The sequence below is a fragment of the Nerophis lumbriciformis genome, linkage group LG13, assembly GCF_033978685.3.
Source record: "Nerophis lumbriciformis linkage group LG13, RoL_Nlum_v2.1, whole genome shotgun sequence".
Lineage (NCBI taxonomy): Eukaryota > Metazoa > Chordata > Actinopteri > Syngnathiformes > Syngnathidae > Nerophis > Nerophis lumbriciformis.
Window position 1 is genome coordinate 14,906,425 of NC_084560.2, and position 15,956 is coordinate 14,922,380.

Sequence of the window (15,956 nt, forward strand, 5' to 3'; positions counted from 1 at the left end):
TGAGCAAATTGTTGAACAGTTTAAGAAAAACCTTTCTCAAGCAGCTATTGCAAGGAATTTAGGGATTTCACCATCTACGGTCCATAATATCATCAAAGGGTTCAGAGAATCTGGAGAAATCACTGCACGTAAGCAGCTAAGCCCGTGACCTTCGATCCCTCAGGCTGTACTGCATCAACAAGCGACATCAGTGTGTAAAGGATATCACTACATGGGCTCAGGAACACTTCAGAAACCCACTGTCAGTAACTACAGTTGGTCGCTACATCTGTAAGTGCAAGTTAAAACTCTCCTATGCAAGGCGAAAAACGTTTATCAACAACACCCAGAAACGCCGTCGGCTTCGCTGGGCCCGAGCTCATCTAAGATGGACTGATACAAAGTGGAAAAGTGTTCTGTGGTCTGACGAGTACACATTTCAAATTGTTTTTGGAAACTGTGGACGTTGTGTCTTCCGGACCAAAGAGGAAAAGAACCATCCGGATTGTTATAGGCGCAAAGTTGAAAATCCAGCATCTGTGATGGTATGGGGGTGTATTAGTGCCCAAGACATGGGTAACTTACACATCTGTGAAGGCGCCATTAATGCTGAAAGGTACATACAGGTTTTGGAACAACATATGTTGCCATTCAAGCAACGTTACCATGGACGCCCCTGCTTATTTCAGCAAGACAATGCCAAGCCACGTGTTACATCAACATGGCGTCATAGTAAAAGAGTGCGGGTACTAGACTGGCCTGCCTGTAGTCCAGACCTGTCTCCCATTGAAAATGTGTGGCGCATTATGAAACCTAAAATACCACAACGGAGACCCCCGGACTGTTGAACAACTTAAGCTGTACATCAAGCAAGAATGGGAAAGAATTCCACCTGAGAAGCTTAAAAAATGTGTCTGCTCAGTTCCCAAACGTTTACTGAGTGTTGTTAAAAGGAAAGGCCATGTAACACAGTGGTGAACATGCCCTTTCCCAACTACTTTGGCACGTGTTGCAGCCATGAAATTCTAAGTTAATTATTATTTGCAAAAAAAAAAAAAAAAGTTTATGAGTTTGAACATCAAATATCTTGTCTTTGTAGTGCATTCAATTGAATATCTGTTGAAAAGGATTTGCGAATCATTGTATTCCGTTTATATTTACATCTAACACAATTTCCCAACTCATATGGAAACGGGGTTTGTACAAGTGTCATGATCCATTGCCCGGACAATGTCTTGTTTTAGTTAAATACTCCCTTGGTTCTGTTTTCAGCACCGCTGGGTTTGTGTTTCTTAGTTACCATGGGTGCTGATTGTTTTCACCTGCCTCTGATTAGTGTTCGGGATGCTCACCTGCTGCCGGGCACTAATCAGAGAGCTACTTATTCCTGCCTTTCGCCACACTCAGTCTGGCTGTCTTGTTTGCTTCACGCTGTCAGGTTCAAACACTGATGACATCTATTAAACAGACAAGAAGCAAGGAATCATGCAGAGACAGAGTTCAATTTGGCTCAATGAGGAGAGACGTATTGGGCTGTACACTTAGTTACAGTTCCAACCTACGCTCTAAGGCGCAGCCCACGTGCTCCTCTATTTATTTGGGAGGTCCCTGGTTACATCACTGAGGCTGCTTCTGAAGGAAGGGGGGTAATCTCAGCAACCCCAGTTAGACATATTGTGTCTAGCACATTTTCATTTCATGAATAATCATATATTGATTATTCATGAAATGAAAATGTGCTGATACTCATGATATCGACCTGCCTCTGCTTTGTCTGCGTCACGGTACTCGATGTTCTGGACACAAACACTGATACGAGACGACTCGCAATCCAAGATTGCAAGTTGTCCCTTTGCACAGATAGAAAAGCACAACTTCAGCACAATTGATAATAACTATAGCAACGGCCTTTAAGCATAAGAGTTGTGTGATAACTTACACATAATTATTCTAACACACGCAACACGTTACGTTGATTTCTTGCTTCCTTGTTCCATGCTAAGCTTTTCCTTTAGCTTCCTGTGCTACCGGCACGCATCCTATATTTTTGTATTCCTGCCTGACTGATTTATGGGAAATAAGTCATTCCGTCTGCATCCTGGTAAAACGATCGCCGTGACAATAAGCACTTCTGTGACGGAGCTCTTAAAATGGAACTGCACGTTTTGGGGGGAATTTTGCTTATCGTTCACAATCATTATGAGAAGCAAGAAAACAGATGTCTTGTTTTTATGCACTCGTAAATAAAAGTCCGCTTAAAATGGATTCAATGGGAGGTCCTCTATTCCGCTCATATATGATTCAATACACAACCATCCAAAAACAGCAAACAATACCCCATTTACATTTCGTGACATGAATATTACCAAGTATTAGCGATATCGTTATCATAAGACAAACATTTTTTAGTGGCGCCGTGATCACAGAGAGCTAACTAGCTAGTGCTGCTACTTTGACTTCATCAGCTGGTGAGCTGCTTTCTCTTTTGCAAGTTAAAACTCTACTATGCAAAAGCAAAAGCCATTTATCAACAACACTCAGAAACGCAGCCGGTTTCGCTGGGCCCGAGCTCATCTAAGATGGTCTGATGCAAAGTGTAAAAGTGTTCTGTGGTCTGACGAGTCCACATTTCAAATTGTTTTTGGAAACTGTGGACGTCACGTCCTCCGGAACCAAGAGGAAAAGAACCATCCGGATTGTTTTACACAAAATGTAAAAGGCAGCATCTATGGGGGTGTATTAGTGCCTAAGGCATGGGTAACTTACACATCTGTGAAGGCACCATTAATGCTGAAAGGTACATACAGGTTTTGGAACAACATATGTTGCCATTCAAGCAACGTTACCATGGACGCCCCTGCTTATTTCAGCAAAACAATGCCAAGCCACGTGTTACAACAGCTTGGCTTCATAGTAAAAGAGTGCGGGTTTGATTGATTGATTGAAACTTTTATTAGTAGATTGCACAGTACAGTACATATTCCGTACAATTGACCACTAAATGGTAACACCCGAATACGTTTTTCAACTTGTTTCATGGTACTAGACTGGCCTGCCTGTAGTCCAGACCTGTCTCCCATTGAAAATGTTGAAGCCTAAAATATCAGAAGGGAGACTGTTGAACAACTTAAGCTGAAGAATGGGAAAGAATTCCACTTCAAAAATGTGTCTCCTCAGTTCCTAAACCTTTACTGAGGGTTGTTAAAAGGAAAGGCCATGTAACACAGTGGTAAAAATGCCCCTCTGACTACTTTTTTGCAATGTGTTGCTGCCATTAAATTCTAAGTTCTGTCTTTGCAGTCTATTCAATTGAATATAAATTGAAAAGGATTTGCAAATCATTGTATTCTCTTTTTATTTACCATTTACACAACGTGACAACTTCACTGCTTTTGGCTTCTGTAAATCATGCGCCTCACCTTGATCTTAAGATGAGGACATTATCTGACAAGTTGGTTGACTTTGGCGTCCAATTTAGACACAAAAAGACACTTGTTTCCAGCACTATTTTCTATGCGAGGATTATTGCGAGTCATTCTTCATCTAAATGACAGCAGACATTGTACAGTAAATGTGTTTTATTATGTCTGTTGACTCTCATGAAGTCTGCAGTTGAGTAGCAATCAGTGATGTTGTCCAAGGACAAAGCAAACAATGTGATGCAAATAATGTGCCACCGTATGCTAAAATGAGAAAAATACGTAAATATTAAATGTTATTATGAATGTCCCCGTTACTACATTACATATATACTTACAGCGTGGATATAAAACGACGATGTAGGTGTTTGGATGTTTTTATGTGATTTATAGGCAAAATAGAGCAACTCCGATAAGACTTTTGCTCGTATTTATTTACTATTTAGGATGCAAATCCAAAAAGAAAAACATATCTGTTCTTATCGCACACAAGGATTGTGAATGATGGGCAAAGTTCCAAATAAAGTGCAGTTACCTATTTTACTCAAAGCACATGTATCTCAAATCTCAATTTGAAATTAATACTAGATGATCTCCTGCTGGCCCCACTATGGACTGAACTCTCACACTATTACCGGTATGTTAGATCCACTATGGACTGAACTCTCACACTATTATGTTAGATCCACTATGGACTGGACTCTCACACTATTATGTTAGATCCACTATTATGTTAGATCCATTATGGACTGGACTTTCACACTATTATGTTAGATCCACTATGGACTGGACTCTCACACTATTATGTTAGATCCACTATGGACTGGACTCTCACACTATTATGTTAGATCCACTATGGACTGGACTCTCACACTATTATGTTAGATCCACTATGGACTGAACTCTTACACTATTATGTTAGATCCACTATGGACTGGACTCTCACTATTATGTTAGATCCACTATGGACTGAACTCTCACACTATTATGTTAGATCCACTATGGACTGGACTCTCACACTATTATATTAGATCCACTATGGACTGGACTCTCACTATTATGTTAGATCCATTATGGACTGGACTTTCACACTATTATGTTGGATCCACTATGGACTGGACTCTCACACTATTATGTTAGATCCACTATGGACTGGACTCTCACACTATTATGTTAGATCCACTATGGACTGGACTTTCACACTATTATGTTAGATCCACTATAGACTAGACTCTTACACTATTATGTTAGATCCACTATGGACTGGACTCTCACACTATTATGTTAGATCCACTATGGACTGGACTCTCACAATATTATGTTAGATCCACTATGGACTGGACTCTCACACTATAACTAGCATCTAACTATATAAAGTATTTCAATGGTTGAAATCTGCACTTTTGAGTGTTCTAGGAGTTATTAGGGTAATCTAGGTCACAGCAGCTCAGACCAGGAACAAAGCAGAGTGGACGGGGCTAGTTTTCAGCCCCGAACACATGTGTCAGGAACAGATGCGGAAGCAGATTTTTACGTGATATTATATCATATTGTAGGTGTTTATTACACTTTGCATTCATATTTTGCTATTTGTTACATTTTTGTTGAGTTTTGCTTGATCTGAGAAGTAAAAGAGCAACAATGTTCATACGTTGTTAATATTCAATGTTTTATTGATCATAGTTAATATTGTAAATCCCACTTTCTTTGTTTTCTTTTTTTTGTTCATTTTATTTTTATTGAAATCCAGCATCAGACATTCCTATCCATTACATCATATTCACATAAATCATATATCTATTGTCTGCCCTAAATGTCAAGATATTTTTGTTTATATCGCACCCATACCCCCCACACCCCCCCCCCCCCCTCCAAAAAAAGAAAGAAACAACAAAAAAAAACAAATATATACAAATACATCAATTAAATAAACAAAGAAAAAAAAGAAAAAGAAATAGTGATACATTAATAATAATAGTAATCAAAAATACTATTTTGGGTGTCCCATTCAGTAAAAAACTGTAAAATTCCATTCCGTTTTTTTGAGGTGGTCTGTCATAACTTTTTTAGAACTCTATGGGACATTGTGACTTTTGGTATTAGTGTTCCTGAAGAAAAGGGACCCAAACACACATACCGTACAGCAGTTTTTTTTACAGGTAATTGTGTATATATCATTTATACACACATACACATTGGCCCCCCCTAGACACATTTTTTTCTCTCAATGTGGCCCTCGAGTCAAAATATTTGCCCAGCCCTGCACTAAACTATGCTTTTATTTATTTTTGTCTCTCCTCTGCAGATTGCCTTCTTCACCAGCAAAGTTGACCTGAAAGAAAAAAAAAACAGTCATCGTCCACACTCTACATCTATTGCACATTTGTATTTATTTATGGCAAATTGCTGTTTTATATGACTTAGACTAAATGTGGTGCTATTAAGATTTGGTTGTTAATGTGCGTGTTTTCCTTCAAGTTTGGAAACAAGGATGGGGACACCTGCTGTTTCTTTGATGAGGTTTGTGCAATATGGCTTGTTTCACTTGCCACTGTCACACCTACAGAAAGGATGTTTTGAGGGCACCGTGTAGTTGTGCTCGATTCGGGACCGAAGGCAAAACAATATTTTGAATCTTGGTTTGAATTATCGCTTGACCAAATTTCAAATGATAAATTAGAATGCAGAAAATCCAAGCTCAGATAGGAATAATGATGCTATGCATGTATTCATCCTCCTGACATGATCAACTCCCTGCTTGGCTTTGTAGTATGCAGCAGGAAAACTTGCACCTGCGGAGGTGACCCTGTCCTGTCAGAATTAAAGCATAGACATAAGACCGTAAAGGTTTTCAGCAAGTCGATTGCCTCGGCGACCGGCCATTGTGTTGGGGAAATTCCACCAAACTATTTCAAAGTGCTGCCCAGCCAACTCCGTCCCTCAGCTGGAGTCCCATTAAAATGTTTGGAAATGCAAGAAGTTGACTTTAGTGCTGAACTGAGCAGCTCAAAGGGAAAATAGCATTTATTTGGTTCCACTGCTGGTTGGGAAAGTCTGTGCATATATCACATATACAGTGAGGCTGATTGGAGGAACATTTCAAAACCCAATATCTGTTTAAGATTATCAGCAAATAAGGTTGATCTAATAGGGTTGCACGATATAGGCAATACACGATATCAATTTGGCTGACGAGAGAGATTTTAATATTATCTTTATATTGCGATAAAGCATGTTGAACATACATTCCAGCTGCGTACTGCAAATTTGGCAGCGACACAATGTAGCGTCCTCAATGTAGCGTCCTCGCTAGCGAGCTCGCAGCTAATGTCCCTCCACAGTGCAAAGCGACACACTATAGAGCGATATCTGTCTATTACCTGACCGCTTCTATGTTAGCTACCTCTCTTTGTTTAGAATGTCCATTTTCTGCTGGATCTACTCTCTATTTTATGCTGCAGCTGTTACATATACTGTAATATTGTACATGGTCATTGTAATATATTGTATATATGATATAATAATATAATTAGAGATGTCCGATAATATCGGCATGCGTTAAAATGTAATATTGGAAATTATCGGTATTGTTTTTTTATTTATTATCAGTATCGTTTTTTTTAATTATTATTATTTATTTTATTTTTTTATTAAATTAACATAAAAAACACAAGATACACTTACAATTAGTGCACCAACCCAAAAAACCTCCCTCCCCCATTTACACTCATTCACACTCATTCACACAAAAGGGTTGTTTCTTTCTGTTATTAATATTCTGGTTCCTACATTATATATCAATTAATATCAATACAGTCTGCAGGGATACAGTCCGTAAGCACACATGATTGTGTGTGCTGCTGGTCCACTAATCTTTAACAGTTAATTTTAGTATATTTAGTTTATTTAGTTTACTAATTTTCATTAATTACTAGTTTCTATGTAACTGTTTTGATATTGTTTTACTTTCTTTTTATTCAAGAAAATGTTTTTAATTTATTTATCTTATTTTATTTTATTAATTTTTTTAAAAAGTACCTTATCTTCACCATACCTGGTTGTCCAAATTAGGCATAATAATGTGTTAATTCCACGACTGCATATATCGGTTGATATCGGTATCGGTAATTAAAGAGTTGGACAATATCGGAATATCGGATATCGACAAAAATCCATTATCGGACATCCCTAAATATAATATAATATAATATATCAGTATATATTATATACTGTATATATAATATGTAAATATTACATATGTTATATTTTATATTGCTACTATGGTACATTTTTAGTCTACTTTATACCTGCATTACCCTTTCCATCCTTTGTAATTGAACTACTGTGTGGAGCAATTTTCGTTGTGGATCATTAAAGTTTGTCTAAGTCTAAAGTTGCATTTATGTCAGCATTATTATTTCATGCTCTGTTTGTACACTGCTAGCCCAACAAAGTATGTACTGTAGTTGTACCAACACGCATGAAGTGCTGCATATATCATGATCAATATGAAGTGCTATTGACGTAATATAATATATCTGTATATATATTATTCTGTACACATATTATGTATATATTCGTATATATGTTAGATTTTTTATCGCTATATTAGTCTATTTATACCTGCATTGTCCTTTCCATCCTTACACTTTCCATCATTGTAACTGCGCTACTGTGTTGAACAATTTCCCTTGTGGATCATTAAAGTTTGTCTAAGTCTAAGTCTAAGTGGGACTAACTCGATGGACCGTTGTCTCTTTGGGCCAGCTGGCCAGGGACATTTTTTCTGGTTTATTTGGGGTAAGCACGCCATTTATGTCAAAGTAGCTTGTCTCCAAATTCCACATTTGCCGCTTTGAGCGGCTTTCACTTCACTCTACCGGTTCTGTTTGCTCTAACATTACACTTTTCATGAGTTGAACTCAAAGATCTAAAACTTTTACTATATACACAGACCTAGTCCTCTCAAATATTGTTCACAAATCTGTCTAAATCTGTGTTAGTGAGCATTTCTTCTTTGCCAAGATAATCCATCCCAACTCATAGGTGTGGCATATCAAGATGCTGATTAAACAGCATGATTATTGCTCACTTGTGCCTCAGGCTGCCCACAATAAAAGGCCACTCTGAAATGTGCAGTTTTATCACACAGCACAATGCAACAGACGACGCAAGTTTTGAGGGAGCGTGCAGTTGGCATGCTGACTGCAGGAATGTCCACCAGAGTTTTTGCCCGTGAATTGAATGTTCATTTTCCTACCATAAGCCGTCTCCAAAGGCGTTTCAGAGAATTTGGCAGTACATCCAACCGGCCTCACAACCGCCGACCACGTGTAACTACACCAGCCCAGAACCTGTACATCCAGCAGGTGCACGTCCATGATCGTCTGAGACCAGCCACCTGGACAGCTGTTGCAACAATGGGTTTGCATAACCAAAACATTTCTGTACAAACTGTGAGAAACCGTCTCAGGGAAGCTCATCTGCACCTGACTGCAGTTCCTCGTGGTAACCGACTTGAGTGAAAATTCGATGGCGTCTGGCATGTTGGAAAAGTGTTCTCTTCACGGATAAATCCCGGTTTTTAACTGTTCAGGGCAGATAGCAGACAGCGTGTGGTGTCGTGTGGGAGAGCGATTTGCTGATGTCAACGTTGTGAGTCTAGTGGCCCATGGTGGGGGTGGGGTTATGGTGTGGGCAGGTGTATTTTCCACCTGAAAATTCCTTTAAAACATCTCTCACACACCAGTCTTTGTGTCAGACCGTCATTCAGCAACTGAAACCTTGGTTGTGGCGCAGTCTTACAGAAGCCAAAAACAGTGAAGTTGTCACGTTGTGTAAATGGTAAATAAAAAGAGAATACAATGATTTGCAAATCCTTTTCAACTTATATTCACTTAAATAGACTGCAAAGACAAGATATTTCATGTTCACACTGAGAAACTTAATTTTTTTTGCAAATAATCATGAACTTAGAATTTAATGGCAGCAACACATTGCAAAAAAGGCATTTTTACCACTGTGTTACATGGCCTTTCCTTTTAACAACACTCAGTAAAGGTTTGGGAACTGAGGAGACACATTTTTGAAGTGGAATTATTTCCCATTCTTCCCATGTACAGCTTAAGTTGATCAACAGTCTCCCTTCTGATATTTTAGCCTTCATATTGCACCACACATTTTCAATGTCTGGACTACAGGCAGGCCAGTCTAGTACCCGAACTCTTTTACTATGAAGCCACGATGTTGTAACACGTGGCTTGGCATTGTCTTGCTGAAATAAGCAGGGGGGTCCATGATAACGTTGCTTGGATGGCAACATATGTTGCTCCAAAACCTGTATGTACCTTTCAGCATTAATGGTGCCTTCACAGATGTGTAAGTTACCCATGCCTTGGGCACTAATACACCCCATACCATCACACATGCTGGATTTTACACTTTGTGCCTAGCACAATCCGGATGGTTCTTTTCCTCTTTGGTCCAGAGGACACCACGTCCACAGTTTCCAAAAACAATTTGAAATGTGGACTCGTCAGACCACAGAACACTTTTCCACTTTGCATCAGTACATCTTAGATGAGCTCGGGCCCAGCGAAGCGTTTCTGGGTGTTGTTGATAAATGGCTTTGGCTTTGCATAGTAGAGTTTTAACTTGCACTTACAGATGTAGCGACCAACTGTAGTTACTGACTGTGGTTTTCTGAAGTGTTCCTGAGCCCATGTGGTGATATCCTTTACACACTGATGTCGCTTTTTGAAGCAGTACCGCCAGAGTGATAAAAGGTCACGGGCATCCAATGTTGGTTTTCAGCCTTATGTGCAGTGATTTCTCCAGATTCTCTGAACCTTTTGATGATATTGCGGAGCGTAAATGGTGAAATCCCTAAATTCCTTGCAATAGCTGGTTGAGAAATGTTGTGCTTAAACTGTTGGACAATTTGCATTCTTGACCCCAAGACTCAACTTCTGCAATGACTCCTCTATGACTTGTCATCCAAATGTTTTAAAGGATATTCTAGCAGAACCGCACCGGGCCTTCTCACCCATGTCACTCCTTCGCTGGATCCGTCATCATCACCTACAAAGCCGTAGAGCCCAGTTTAAGCTCCTCTCCCTGCAGACACTAAACAGCAAATGCCAACCTCCTGTGCCTCCCTACCAGCGACCCTTTGGAGAGTCCCACAGAGCCAAGAGCCTTGACAGCTTTCAGACAGCATCACTCAATCAGTGCCAGCATCTGTTGGGACGTAGGCAGTCACTTGTTGGACTATTACCAGATTATGAGACACACTGCCCATGAGCGGGTCTATTGTTGTAGTGGTGTAGCGTGCAAGGACGGGGGTGGAAGAAGTGTCAAAAGATGGAGCTAACTGTTTTAATGACATTCAGACTTTACCTCAATCAATAACAGAGAAGCATCTCCTCATCCGTGGCTCACTAGTGCAACAACAACGCACGAAATGTGTCCTGACCAGAACTCTCTAATAAGTAAAGTTCCTTGGGTGAATAATGTAAACTCACTACACCGGTACGTTTTAGTGCTTTCATGGTGAGTTTACTGACAGATATAAGTAAGAACTTTACACTACTTAATATTAGAAATGGCAACAGTGGAGGATGAATGTCACATAACAAGAAGATAGAGAAAAAGAAGAAGCTTATCGACTACGGTGTCATAATGGCGGAAGCGCACACATTTTCAGGACTTATGCAGATCCCAAATACACGTTTTGTTGACATTTTTACAAACCCAGTTTCCATATTAGTTGGGAAATTGTATTGGATGTAAATATAAACGGAATACAATGATTTGCAAATCATTTTCAACCCATATTCAGTTGAATATGCTACAAAGACAACATATTTGATGTTCAAACTGATAAACTTTTTTTTTGTTGCAAATAATCATTAACTTTAGAATTTGATGCCAGCAACACGTGATAAATAAGTTGGGAAAGGTGGCAAAAAATACTGACAAAGTTGAGGAATGCTCATCAAACACTTATTTGGGACATCCCACAGGTGAACAGGCAAATTGGGAACAGGTGGGTGCCATGATTGGGTATAAAAGTAGATTCCATGAAATTCTCTGTCATTCACAAACAAGGATGAGGCGAAGGTCACCACTTTGTCAACAAATGCGTGAGCAAATTGTTGAACAGTTTAAGAAAAACCTTGCTCAACCAGCTATTGCGAGGAATTTAGGGATTTCACCATCTACAGTCCGTAATATCATCAAAGGGTTCAGAGAATCTGGAGAAATCACTGCACGTAAGCAGCTAAGCCCGTGACCTTCAATCCCTCAGGCTGTACTGCATCAACAAGCGACATCAGTGTGTAAAGGATATCACCACATGGGCTCAGGAACACTTTCGAAACCCACTGTCAGTAACTACAGTTGGTCGCTACATCTGTAAGTGCAAGTTAAAACTTTCCTATGCAAGGCGAAAACCGTTCATCAACAACACCCAGAAACGTCGTCGGCTTCGCTGGGCCTGAGCTCATCTAAGATGGACTGATACAAAGTGGAAAAGTGTTCTGTGGTCTGGCGAGTCCACATTTCAAATTGTTTTTGGAAACTGTGGACGTGGTGTCCTCCGGACCAAAGAGGAAAAGAACCATCCGAATTGTTATAGGCGCAAAGTTGAAAAGCCAGCATCTGTGATGGTATGAGGGTGTATTAGTGCCCAAGACATGGGTAACTTACACATCTGTGAAGGCGCCATTAATGCTGAAAGGTACATACAGGTTTTGGAGCAACATATGATGCCATCCAAGCAACGTTACCATGGACGCCCCTGCTTATTTCAGCAAAACAATGCCAAGCCACGTGTTACATCACGTAGTAAAAGAGTGCGGGTACTAGACTGGCCTGCCTATAGTCCAGACCTGTCTCCCATTGAAAATGTGTGGCGCATTATGAAGCCTAAAATACCACAACGGAGACCCCCGGACTGTTGAACAACTTAAGCTATACATCAAGCAAGAATGGGAAAGAATTCCACCTGAGAACTTAAAAAATGTGTCTCCTCAGTTCCCAAACGTTTGACTGTTGTTAAAAGGAAAGGCCATGTAACACAGTGGTGAACATGCCCTTTCCCAACTACTTTGGCACGTGTTGCAGCCATGAAATTCTAAGTTAATTATTATTTGCAAAAAAAAAAAAAAAAAAGTTTTTGAGTTTGAACATCAAATATCTTGTCTTTGTAGTGCATTCAATTGAATATGGGTTGAAAAGGATTTGCAAATAATTGTATTCCGTTTATATTTACATCTAACACAATTTCCCAACTCATATGGAAACAGGGTTTGTATATTGACATCTTTGCTACATTATTGCATTTTTATTATTTTGAACAAGTAATGTTTTTCTTAAATAATTGTGTGTCATTAAACATAATAAGCAAATTACTTTAATACATGTTATTGTTTTGAAGAATTGCATTTAGTTATCAAAACATTTCTATTTAAATTAAATATTTTTCCTGCGTTATCACGGTCATAATCAACTAACTTGAGGCAAAGTCACAAAATTATTCAATGTTTTTGATGTTTTAAGGGATTGATGGAGATGTTACTTTATTTTGTTGGTGTTGTTGGTCTCGGCCCCAGGAGGCAGAGCAAGCAAGGCGACGTGCATGTAAAATCATTTTTATTAGGGAAAAATCAAGGCAAGGCACAATAATTCTAGTGTAGCGTAGAAATGGACAGAAGACAAACACTTGTGAAGGTACAAAGCACAACGATCCAACAGGTGAAATTAATAGGCTCGATTAACTCATGGAAAGGTAAAACAAGGAATCCAACATGAAGTAAAACCAACGTAGAAGCACTAAGACAGGGGATGATACAAAACGCAGGAAAATAGCAAACAAAGTCAAAACTGTCATGAGGGATCACGACATTGTGTCTTGGAAAAGAGGGCTGGTCTGTAATTTAGGATTAATCCCTCACATTTGGTGCTTTGTTTCATTTTTGCACCTTTGTGTGAGAGGGAATGGTTTCAAGAAAGATTGTCTTTTGCAAAAAAATAAAAATTGCCATTCCGTAGCAAGTAAACTGTTGGTGATCCACGTCTTATACGGCAATGATATGGCTGTAAAACATGATCAACATAAATAACCTGACTTGCTTTCTTCATATTTGTTGTGTTTAGTACCTGTTATTGAGCAGTGAGGGGATTAACTTGATTTTAAATAACAAGTTTCATAGCAACTTGTACATGCCTTCACTTGATTTACACAATCTTCATCATTTTTACTAGAGATGTCCGATAAATGCGTTAAAATGTGATATCGGAAATGACCGGTATCGGGTTTTTTATTATCGGTATCGTTTTTTTGTTTTGTTTTTTGTTTTTTTAATTAAATCAACATAAAAAACACAAGATACACTTACAATTAGTGCACCAACCCAAAAAACCTCCCTCCCCCATTTACACTCATTCTCACAAAAGGGTTGTTTCTTTCTGTTATTAATATTCTGGATCCTACATTATATATCAATATATATCAATACAGTCTGCAAGGGATACAGTCCGTAAGCACACATGATTGTGCGTGCTGCTGGTCCACTAATAGTACTAACCTTTAACAGTTAATTTTACTCATTTTCATTAATTACTAGTTTCTATCTAACTGTTTTTATATTGTTTTACTTTCTCTTTTATTTCAAGAAAAAGTTTTTAATTAATTTATCTTATTTTATTAACTTTTTTTTAAAGTACCTTATCTTCACCATACCTGGTTGTCCAAATTAGGCATAATAATGTGTTAATTCCACGACTGTATATATCGGTTGATATCGGTATCGGTAATTACAGAGTTGGACAATATCGGAATATCGGATATCGGCAAAAAGCCATTATCGGACATCCCTAATTGTTTACTAATGTTCATACCTTATGTATATTAACTTCCATGTCTGCAGCCCTGCAGGACTCTCTCTCTCTCTCTCTCTCTCTCTCTCTCTCTCTCTCTCTCTCTCTCTCTCTCTCTCTCCTCCTTCATGACTGGAAGGAGAAGTGGTGGGAGAGGACTGAGAACATTAATCCCTTCAAAGGAACACGTCTAATTCAAATATCCACCTCTCCAAAATAGTACGGTGATTGTTTCTGCCAGAAGAAGCCGGCAACAATCGCAAAGCTGATACTGAGAACTATACTATTGCCGATACTGTACTATGATACTCAACTATGATACTCAACTATGCAAAAACTGACACACTAAAGATAAAGTTACTGTAAGAGGGAGAAGTTCTCAGTCATGTTGTAACTTATGGGTTACATCAGGGGTGCTCACACTTTTTCTGCAGGCGAGCTCCTTTTCAATTGATCAAGTCGTGGGGATCTACCTCATTCATATATATAATTTATATTTACTTATTTATGAAATATATGTTTTTGTTAACAAGTTAAAGGTGTTTAATGATAATGCAAGCATGTTTAACACATATAGTTAATATTCTTAATACATTAAAGGTGTTTAATGATAATACAAGTATGTTTAATACATATAGTTAATATTGTTAACAAGTTAAAGGTGTTTAAAGATAATGCAAGTATGTTTAACACATATAGTTAATATTGTTAACAAGTTAAAGGTGGTTAAAAATAATACAAGCATGTTTAACACAAATAGTTAATATTGTTAACAACTTAAAGGTGGTTAAAGATAAAACAAGTATGTTTAACACATATAGTTAATATTGTTAACAACTTAAAGGTGGTTAAAGATAATACAAGCATGTTTAACACATATAGTTAATATTGTTAACAACTTAAAGGTGGTTAAAGATAATACAAGCATGTTTAACACATATAGTTAATATTGTTAACAAGTTAAAGGTGTTTAAAGATAATACAATCATGTTTAACACATATAGATTCCTTTCTTTCATGAAGACAAGAATATAAGTTGGTGTATTACCTGATTCTGATGACTTGCATTGATTGGAATCAGACAGTGGTGCTGATAACGTCCGCATTTTCGAATGGAGGAGAAAAAAAGTCCTCCTTTCTGTCCAATACCACATGAAAGTGGTTGGTTTTTGGCATCTTATTTGTCCAGCTTCCGTACTCCTTTGTATACACTTTACAAGAAATACATTGTCGGCAAACTCCGTAGCTTGCTAGCTTGTGCACGCCAGCTTTCTGAGACTCTTATTTTGGTAGCGCAGGCAGGATGAAGCAGAGCTTTTATTGTGCAACTGTGCAGTCGGTCTTTGGAGTTTTGACGACAGGTACGGCGCCAGAGTCTGTTGAAATAAAGTGTTTCTCGCCTTCCAGTCGGTAATTTTAATGAGCTGGCAGCAGCCAGCGTCATCTCAGAAGACCCTCGGGTGCCGTGAATGTCAATCAAGTGACGAAAGTGACGTCATAGTGAAGATTTATGATCGCTCATTTTTAGGACTATTTTTTTAATGCCTGGCTGGTGATCGACTGACACACCCTCCGAGATCGACCGGTAGATCGCGATCGACGTAATGAGCACCCCTGGGTTACATAGTTCATGTGTGATGATCATTCATAATGTGCACACTTGATTTAATTGCTGAT

The 15,956-nt window shown here is 38.6% G+C and overlaps 1 protein-coding gene across 4 annotated transcripts in view; it reads left to right on the forward strand.

The window, feature by feature from the left end:
* myo3b (myosin IIIB) overlaps positions 1-15,956 on the forward strand; it is a 304,160-nt gene that overhangs the window by 284,566 nt on the left and 3,638 nt on the right. For 3 of the 4 annotated variants that reach the window (XM_061971640.2, XM_061971644.2, XM_061971643.2), the window contains one exon: positions 5,704-7,252. The exons of the other annotated variant lie outside the window; for it this stretch is intronic. The gene's annotated coding sequence lies outside the window, so the exon portion shown is untranslated. Of the gene's footprint in view, positions 1-5,703; positions 7,253-15,956 lie in introns of those variants that run through there. 4 annotated transcript variants of the gene reach the window in all.